Here is an 8,167-nt window from a genome sequence, read left to right on the forward strand (position 1 = left end):
ATGACCGCAATAAATATCTAATCAGGGCCCCGGGCGATGCGGACTAGATCTGGGAGTGTGGGAGCAAACCCATTAATAGAAGTAGCGAAAGCAGTCAGAGAGGGGCGGGGGAGATGCGGGGAGGCTGGACACCTGAGTCCCGGTCTTAGCTCTGTCCCTGACCCGCTGTGAGCCCTTACCCGTCTCCTTCCCTCTCTAGTCCTCAGTTTCCCCTTCACAGGCTCTCCTAACCCTCCAGCTCTGAGCTACATGCCGCAAGCTTGTGGGGCGTAGGGTGTGTTGAGGATGAAAACACCTAGTCTTGGGTTACAAGGGTCCAGCTTGTCCCCATCCTGTACACTTCCAGAGCGGAGGCGGCCTCGGTTGCCCTCTAATCTATCCTACACGTGGCTATTGTCTTTTCATCTCAGTTTCGTTGTCTCTGCCTGTTTCCCTGTCTCCTATCTTTCTCTCGGTTCCTGCGTCAAACAGTAGGCGCTTGATAAATGCTTAATGTTGTATTGATGAACTATTTCTGCCTGTGTACGATTTTCAGTCTCTGTCTCGGTCTCTGGTCTCTATTCCTGAGTTCCTGTTATCTGTCTCTGTCTCTCTCTGTGAATAATTCCTCCTCTATCTCTGCACCTCTTCAGCTGTCTCTGTTTCTCTCTCTGTCTTTGGCATACTCTCTGAGTCTCTTTCTCCAGCTCTGTCGTCTCTGTTTCCCTGTTTCTGTGACCACTCTCAAGTGACTGGCACTTGTCTGGCCCGAAATCTCAGGGTCTGTTGAGATATTCGGCACTCCGGCGGCAGCGGGAGGGATAGGATTCGGGTCCCTTGATCCCCACCTAACTGTCCCAGTCTTATCAGGGACTGGCTGGGACTGGATCTTCGGAGTGAAGCGCGGCTGCAGTCCCCTGGTTCCTCGCGCCCCGCCACCCCTCACAGCCCACAGTAATCCCAGTGGAGCAGAGAGGCTGTGCTCCACCTGCATCCACTCTGTTGTTCATTTTGTTTGTTCGTCTCTATGTTCTGTCTCTTCTAAGTACCTACCTCTGACTTGTTTCTTTCAGTTGTCTCCATTTCTACCTCTCCATCTCTCCGAACCTGTGAACCCGAACCTCTCTGACACTGTGTTCTGTCTGTCTCTTGGTTTTTACATGTCTCTCAGCGCAGTTTTCAGTCTTTCTACGCCCCCTTCGCTAACGTCTCTAAGGTAGCTTCTTGACCAGCGTACGTTTTTCCTGGATTTTTCTCCTGAAGTCTCTTTTAAAATGTCTCCCGATCCCTTCCTGTTCTCTGCCTTTCTCTGCTTCAGTTTTTCTGGGAATGTCTTAGTCCATGTCTCTGCCTCCTTCAGTGAGTGTCTCTGTGTCAGCGTGAGTGGTTGTCTCTCTCCCCCCACCCCGGCCACTGAACTTCAGGTTTCGTTCTATTGCCCAGTCTCAGTCGACCTGTCGGTTTCTCCCTGTGTCCTCCTCTCTGTCTCTTTCCTTCGGTCTGTGTCTCTGCGTCTCTCTTTCTCTCTGTCTCGGTTTCCTTCCATTACTCTCTTTCTCTTGTCTCTGACTCCTTTCCTTAAGCTCGGTCTCGGTCTCTCAATTTCTCTGTTTCTGTCTCCAGCTGCTTCTGTTTCTGCAGTGAAGAGGAGAGTCAGGCAGAGACCCGGTTAATCTGGTGCGCGTAGACAGGGGGTCTGATCAGCCCGCCCCAGGAAGGTTGGGATGGACATTATCCGGATAATTAGTTCAGTTTCCCCCTCCACCCCCCGCCGTATTTCGCTGCTTTTCTAAACCCGTTTCAGGTTTTCCGATTTTCCAATGCCGGGGGGGGGGGGAGGTGCATATACCTAGGTTCCCTTCCCTTTCAGTACCGAAAACTGATCGGGGATCGGATAAGCGAGAGAGGGGTGGGACGTTGAAAAGGAACTGGGCTGGGCCCAGTCTGCACCCCGCCATCCACCTCCACTGGCCCGCCCCATTAGCCGCGGGGAGCTAATTACCCCAATTAGGAGGCTGATTTATAATTAATGGCTCGGACCGAGTGATAATTGGATGTTAATGGATAACTGGCCCTGTGGGGGAGGGGAGCTCCAAGGCTGTAGGCCCCAAGCGGGATCGGCCTCAAGCCCGAGCTGCCCACTGCAGCAGTAGCCCCCGGACTGGCCCGGAGCCGCCCCTAGCCAAAAGAAAATTAATCTGTCATTAGCGGGTGCTAGGAGCGGAGGGAGGGCAGGAGAAGGGAATGGCTGCTGCAGCAGGGGAGCGTAGCCCGGAGGGCGCCCAGCCCAGATGGGTTCTAGCCAAACCTTTTCCAACAGTCTCTCCTCACCTTGGACGCCAAGAGTCCCACTCCCTTCCTCACCCACAGCCCCTAGTGCTCATTTCTGGCAGGCCAAGTGGTCACGTGGGAAGAGCACGACCTCTGACTGCAGAAGCCCTGGGTTCCAATTCCACCCCTAACTCTAACTGCTCGTGTGACCTTGGACAAATTATATAGCCACCTGGGCCGTCCGTTTCCTCATCTGTAAATGGGAAGAAAAGGTCGAACTAGATGGTTTCTTAAGTTTCTTCCAGGTCTAAATCTATCATCGCTGGCCCTCCTTCATAGGGCCCCCTGTCATTGGCCCCGTCTGAGCCCTTACACAGTCCCCTTTCCGCCCTCCCCTATACAGGCTGTCCCACCTCTTCTTCTATGAAGTATTTCCACTGCCTTGTCTCTGGGCACAGTATACCCCAGCTGCGCTGCTTCATCACCTATCCTCACCCCCACCCTCCTTCGGACACAATACTTGTGCCCTTCCTTCCTTCTCACTCACCTTTGTTGTTTGGACACAATTGTTAAACTCTCCTGTCCTCTCTGGGTTTTTCATGTGTCTGCTCCCGGGGAGTGCAGACTCCGAGAACATCAGTCAGAAGGCGACCTGTTTGTCCTTATTATATAATAACGGGACTGGGGCTGGGATTTCACTGATGTAGGGAACTCCCAGATGAGGTTACACCCTTCCCTAATGCAGCCTAGAGTCTTAGAGAGTTGGCTGGTGTTGTGGGACTTTTAGTGACCTGCCCAGAGTCATACAGCCAGGACGGTCAGAAGCTGGACACGAAGCCAGGTCTTTCTGACTTCAAGCTCACTAGGTAATGCTGCTTCTATTTAGATATGTCATATTATAACATGGATAAATATAATAGCTATAGCAAAGATTATTCTTCTTAATAATAATACTAAGGCCATACTGCAATATGTCACCCATTTCTTTGTGACTTAGGTTCATTCTCTCCCCTGTACTTTCCCAGACACAGCTCTGTGAGGGAAACCAGACAAATAGAATCTTGTCCCTTCCAATGAGGGAGTGAAGAGTTACTGAATACCAGAGAGCTTTAACAGGGACTTGTCCAGGCTCATCAAACTAATTTGTTTCTGTGCCAGGATTTGAATCCTGAGTTCTGCTTTTAAGGCCGCTGCATTAGGCTGTTTCCTCAGCTGCCCTCACAGTATGACCAACCCAAGAGCCTAGTAGGCTCCAGGGAAAGGGGAATGAGCAGAATAAAGGATCTGAGAACTTGCTATTTGTGCTCTGGCAGACCTCTACTGAAAGACTGAGGTTTCCCTGGTTGCTGAATTTTAGGAGGAATATTGACAGATTGCCTCCTCCAAAGTTCTCCAGTGTCGATTGTGACCTGTGCTCTTGCGGGCTATGCCAGCAGCCTATATGTTATGGGCCCAGGAACAGGCAGACTATAGCATTCAATTGCCCAAGGTACTAATCAAAGGTAGGTTGATCACTGAGTCCAAATTTTATGGCAGTGGCAACCGAAAATATCAGCTGAGAGGCAGAGGTTTCTAAGAAATCTGCACTGTTTAGACTGTCTAACATATGTTAATTTAGCTAGTGGTACTCAAAATGAGAGATTTTGGTCCAACAATCAGTGGGTTAGTCTTTGGGTGAACTGAACAACACAAATATTGACATTCCTCCTATAAATGTAGATTCTGAGTGGCTCCCTCACATTGTGGACTCCAAGAAACAGGACCCCACATCCAAGGTACTCTGTAGGTTTATATTCATTCAAAATTGTAACTTGAGATCCTTTTAACAGATTTTGTTATTTTTACTCTCAATCAGAGGTCACAAGTAGTTCAAAGAAAAGTATTTGCTGATCTAGGGAAGTAGCCAACGTTGTTCTAAACCTTTGCTGTCTCCTTCCCTGGTCCACAGATCTGGGTCATATTCTCCCAGAGATAAATACACCATCAATTGGAAGAGCAGATACACATAGGGTTCCCAAATGCAGGACACACATGTAGGAATACCTTTGATGGGTCATGGCCGATAATGCCTTTGGGTGGAGTCATGCCGCTTTTTGGGGGCCTGCTGCCCCACTGGGCATCCTATTGCTGTATCCCGGATGGATATGATATTGCTAGTTTCAGCTATTGGGCCATCCTGGAAGTTCTGGGTGCTGTCACTGGCGGATCATCAGCAAGCAGAGGTGTTATCTCTCCCCCATAAGAGGACTTGACTCTGCTATCTCTTTTTTTTTCTTTCTGTTTAAAGAAAGCCCAGAGACTAAGCTTCATTTATTTTTAATATGTTTAATTGAAGTACTTTCCCCCTTTTTTATAAAAACATTATCACTTTCCAACAACTCCCCCCACCCCACCCCTTTCTTGTACAAATAAATGCAGTTAGACAAAAACAGATCATTACCCTGACCAAGCCATATTTGAAAATGCATGCTTCGTTCTATACCTATTATTTCTGTCAAGAGGCATCCTTCTTCTGAAGTCATGATTGGTCACTGAATTGATGAGAGCTCTGAAGACTTTCCATATTGCTTTCTGTTATATTATTCTGTACATCATGCCCATTGTTCTAGTAGTTCTGCTTTCTTCATTATGTATCATTTTTTTCATATTTGCCAGTTTTAACAGTGTGATAATATCCCATTGTGTTCTTATGCTACAATTTGTTCAGTCATTTCTATATTGTTGGGCATCCCTGTTCCAGTTATCTGCACCTTTAAAATAGGTTTTTATAAATATTATATATATATATATATATATATGTGTGTGTGTGTGTGTGTATACATACATACATACGTACATATATATATATATATATATATATATATATATATATATATATATATATATAAACCTTTTTATCTGCCCTTGACTCACTTGAGGTACAAGCTTAGTTATGGCATTGAGGGGTTAAAGGGTATTAACATCTTAGTGAATTATTTTTAGGATCTTCAGTTCTTTTTGAAAGGCAGGACCTTTCACACCAAGTCAATAGACTAGAGAAAGGCAGTTTTCTTTCCATAAGGAACAAAGCCTGTCATATCTCAGAAGTTAAGCATTTTCGGAACACAGAACAACGATCTAGCTAATTAGAGTTATAAACCTTTAGACTATCTTTTGAACTTATTTCCTTTTGCTAGTAGTATACACATCCTCATTCCAAGTATCTCTCTGACTGGTGGTTAGAAAGTACCCTTTAACCTGAGTCATTTCATGTTTGTCAACTTGAATTCCCTCTCAAAATTTTTAATGGTGACTGCATGCTGAAACAACAGTAAAGGACTGGGTGGGTCTGAAACACTGAAGCTTTCTTTCACCTGCCAAGATAATCTCTGAATTTGCCTTGAAAATAAACAATAACTAAAAAGAAATTATTCTCTCCTTCAAATCCTTCCCCTTCTAAATTCCTACTTTTCCTGTGCTGGAGTGATCATCTAGACATGTCTGAGGGCTTGAGCACCCTTCATGAGTGAAAGAAAACCTATAAAAGTTACAGTCAAGTGAGAGGGACATTCACAAGTAATGGACTTGGGGGAGCCAATTTCCTTATGTATTTAAAGGCAACCACAAAATGTCAGCTCACTGGTTCCTTGATTATTTCATCTAAAAGTGCTTGTGCTAAGCATGAGCAAAAAGACAGCCATGAACATGACTTCACTAGCGATGGGCTGACATCTGATGCAAAGGGTGAAGAAAAGAACTAGAAAAAGAATTTGACAAGAGCCTCCAGAATATAGGAAAGAAATGTTTGGGAAGAAGAAATTGTAGAGTCCAGAGACTTGTAGATTACTCAGTAGCCTCAAACCTATTGGCAATGAATACTTTCTTAAGGAAGATCAGAGGGTGTTGGCCCTGGTGAACCCCATCAGCAGCAGCATTTAGCAAGTACCCACTCTATGCCAGGTATTAGACTGAGTGGTGGAGATAAAAATCCATACAATGAAATAATCCCAATTCATAAGGAGCTTAAGGCCTAATGGAAAAGACTATAAGGGCAGATATAAGTATAGACAACCCAAATGTACCCAGTTAGCCTCACTTCAATATTATAACCAATCTGTGATCTCAGCGATTCCCTCTCTCAGTATGGCTCAGTGTATCTATACCTTTTCAGTCTTTGTGATTCTTGTTAACCAATCACATTTATGAAATGCCTAGTGTTTATCAGTCATTGTGCAAGTTGCTGAGGTTAGAAAGTCCATGTTCTTCTAAATATTCTTCCCAGAAAGTTCACTGTACGTGTTTGGGCCTTTCCTCAAAGTTTTTGTACATTTTGTGACTGCCAGTGGTGTATGTACGTGATTCATCACTGATCTCACCTTCTCGCCACGTGCCTGGTCCACTTCCTGTTCCAGTCATATGTGACCTCAGAATATCACTTCTTCCATTTCTGACTCACAAGTGATTTTTGTCAATACTCTGTGCCATTTCCCCTTCGAGTCACCCATAATTTTGGTTCTTTGGCAATAGAAGTGTCCAAGCTGAATGAATGAAAAAACCATTTATTAGATACTTCTGTGATGTGATTCATAGTAATCCACCATTACTGGGAGAAAATCTGCTTTGAGAAGATAGATCTTTGTGCTGTGGGGGCAGAGGAGGGTGGGTAGCTTGGGATCCTGAAAAGTCCTGAGTAATTTCCTCAGTGTAATCCAGCATGCTGTGTACCTCTTATTCAATTCTGGGTCCAGCTCATTATCTCTCAGTAGTATTTGTCCTAGATATATATACTGGTAGACTAACAAATGGATTGACCATTCAACTGCGTATTCTTGTTTGTATGGCTGCCATTTTTCACCCATTTATGGCTCTTGGTGAGTGGTCCCTGTAGGGTCCTGGTTCTTGTTGTCATCAGCATGGTATCATTTGGAGTTCCTCAGCATCTATAGAGAATTCTTCTTTCCTTTGTACATTGGAGGAAGTAACCAGGATAAAATTGGACATATTTGCCATACCACATCTTCCTGTTTTGTGCTTTGCCTAATGGTAGTCAGAAGGTTGCTGAGCCCAGTTATCTCTCCTTTTCTTTCATTTCCCAGCAAATTTTGTATGACCTTAACACATACAGGAGAGGTTCCTTGTTGGTTGGGCTTTTGTTTTGTTGCTGTTGTTGTTTTTCTTTGGCAGTTGGGGTTAAGTGACTTGCCCAGGGTCACACAGCTAGTAAGTGTCAAGTGTTTGGTCTGAAGCCAGATTTGAACTCAGGTCCTCCTGACTTCAGGGCTGGTGCTCTATCCACTGCACCACCTAGCTGCCCTGAAGTTCCCTGTTGGAGTAAATCTTTAAAGATAGAATTTTGTTCTATAAAATCCATTTTTTTAATTCAATGAACAAAAAGTACAGTGGAGTATTATATTCACTAGATTTTTCTGTCAATTGTACGGCTGTCATAATGTGGCCTGCTCTTGAGAATCATATTTGCAAGAGATTTTCTATCACAAGGATTCTCATACTTTCATCAAGGAGGCCTTTGATACACATATAGATCATTCTCACAAAGATGTTATGATGGGAGGCAGTGGGTAGTTCGTTCCTTTCAATGAAGCTTTTCAAACAAGTACTGAATAATCAGTCATTGTGTCTTGTGGAGATTCTCTTTTGGGTATGGGACTAGAAGACTGGTGAAATCCCTTAGAACTCTGATATTAATTCAGAGATGATAAGTAGGTTCACAGGTTGATAGATATCAATACCCTGTCAATCTTTTTTGGAAAGTAACACTATCAGCATTTCCTTTTCTTTCTTTTGACATCTTCTCATCCCTAAGAAAACTTGTAAGATAATCCCTCAATGTTTGTAGGTCCTGTGCCAAGCTTCCTGTGGATGTTTTGGCTTCTGCCTCATTTGCTGTTTTATGAAGATATACTGCTATCTTGGATGC

This window comes from Phascolarctos cinereus, unplaced genomic scaffold (genome assembly GCF_003287225.1).
Source record: "Phascolarctos cinereus isolate Bilbo 61053 unplaced genomic scaffold, phaCin_HiC Scaffold_5;HRSCAF=322, whole genome shotgun sequence".
NCBI lineage: Eukaryota > Metazoa > Chordata > Mammalia > Diprotodontia > Phascolarctidae > Phascolarctos > Phascolarctos cinereus.